Here is a 2,435-nt window from a genome sequence, read left to right as displayed (position 1 = left end):
TTTTATGTGTTCTATATCAATGATTATTTTTGGGTCTGAAACTGTGACAGTTTGAAGTATCATTGAGAGAACAGGTTCTCATCCTCTTTACTAGGTTGTTTAGGAAGGCTTCCAAAGTCCCCTTCAGTTTTTTGCACCTGTTACAATGAGTGCGTATTTTTCTTGTTATGAAATATTGCCCAAAGTCTTACAAATACTGTCCAGTGATCATTGAATGGGGATTTTTATAAATGCTGCTGTGAATGTTTTGCTCTTGTACCTCTGGTTTAAGGACAAGCTTTCACATAATATAGGTATTCCTTTTTGTGAAATGAGTAGTATAGAGTGGTATGGAGGTCATATACTTTAGTGTGTTTGAGAATTTCAAAGTGTCAAAATTTCTCTTAATTGTACTGGTACTTCATTACCAGTGTGGGATGAATCTATATGTGTCTTCAAACAGGTGTGATTGTTATCAATTTCTGTATATAGAAATACATATAGATAGAAAATTTTGGGCTATTCTCATTATGAGAAGTAAAATTATGTAATTTTACAAGAAAAGGTAAATTTCTGTAAAATTTGAAAATAAAATTAAACTGTAAGGAGGTGGTTAAATGAGGTGGTTAAATTTTATACATTTGATTCCTTTTTTGGGGGCCTCTAGGATATATTATTTAGTGAAAGGAGTGTAATTTTAGGACAGAGAGCACAGGGTAGACAGCGTTTCTTCTTATTTGACAATTGTAAGTCTGAGCCCACAACCTTCTTTTGCAGTTGAGCACACTCAACTCTTGTACAGGGTTACTTTAACTGATATGGTAATGAAGGGTTAAAGTGTTGTGGGCCATATAATTTATTCTTTAAACTTCTAGGTGAAAAGGAAAAAGGAAATGTCAAGAACGCCCTGTTGGTTTCAAGTTATTTTATATAAAACTCAATGGAAAATTTTGTGGAAATGTTTATGTACACTAGTGTTAGTAATCAACTTGCCACTGATTATAAAATAAATTGAAATTATTCTTTCTTTAAAAAAAGTGTTATAAAATAATGCATGAAATGTTGCCTGTAGTAGAAAACTCCTTGTGTTTTGGCCACTCATTTTATTTTGAGGAAGTTCAATCAATTTATCCTCAGGAGGTAATTTGTCTCATTATACTGATAAAATAATCCTTGAAGCTCTATTCTGCACAGAGCTGTCTCTTACTATAGTGGCCTATCTTCATGGAGTTTACTTCAGACCTAAGATTTAAATAGTGATTGCAATTTTAGTGGCATTTACTTCAATAAAGTATATCAATATATCTTTATTTTTCTGCTTTCTCACAGCATATGCTATTTCCAATGGTACTACTACCCCGTTTAGTACATTATTTGCATTTTCCAGCTAGAATGAATAAGTTGTCACATGAAAATCACACTGCCTTATAAAGCGTGATAAATACTTCTCGTTCTTTGCAGCCATTTGTGAACTAAATTAACGTTGTTTTACTAATGAAATACAGCATTTAAAACCTATTCCATAAGGACACTGCATGCTTTGCAGGGTGAAAATGTGTTTGAATGTCACTACAAAAATCTCCCAAATTAGTTTGATGTACTAGTTCTATGTAATGTAAGTGTTGATCAGAGTAGGACTGTAAACATCTTTTTAATGTGTGCTGCATGTGGAGGTGAATGTTGGGGAATGGTCTGCTCAAAATGTGAGGTGGAATCACACAAGGCAGTAACTCAGCCTGAATGCTGTTCTAAAAGTAAGTGACTCCTTGTTTTTATGATTTGCAGCAGAGGCAGCGAGGAGCTGACAGAGAGATGCAATTGTGCCTTCCAGACTTACTGCTGTATTCCTGACGATGGAAAACACCACTATTTTTCTCTGTTTGCAGAGTCTTTAGGTAGTCTTTAGGTGCAACAAGGGGATTTAATGAAATCTGGTGTTCATAAGTTTCTGAGCTCATAATCTTAAAAATATGATGAGCGATGAATATTTTTCACTTTTAAAGGAACAAATTTTGCAAATTGCAGATGTATCTTCTGCAACACCTTTAGTATGCCAAATTATGCTTCAGTTAAATTTGATTTTATGCAACCCTATTCATCCAGCTGCTATTCAAAGAGCTATTAATATAATCAGTAAATGTAGGAAAATATTATCCTCTATTCAGATTTGCACCTTTATTTGAATAATGCATATGTTCTTATTTCTGTATATTATTTCCTTCACAAATAGTCTATTTCATCTTCTTTTTTTGAGATAAATGTAATATAAGGCTTTGAAAATCTTGCTCTTTGTGAATTTGAACATGAAATATTAATATTAAGATTAAGCTAATTTACAGTATTTTGTTAGATTTTTTCTTCCTGGTTTTTAATGTGAACTTCTGCTACTTTTCAAATTACATATAGTTTTTCATGAAAGCAGCTCTTAGAATGTCTCTTCCAAAGTCCGAACATTG

The sequence above is a fragment of the Pithys albifrons genome, chromosome 10 (genome assembly GCF_047495875.1).
Source record: "Pithys albifrons albifrons isolate INPA30051 chromosome 10, PitAlb_v1, whole genome shotgun sequence".
Lineage (NCBI taxonomy): Eukaryota > Metazoa > Chordata > Aves > Passeriformes > Thamnophilidae > Pithys > Pithys albifrons.
This window is presented reverse-complemented; position numbering follows the sequence as displayed.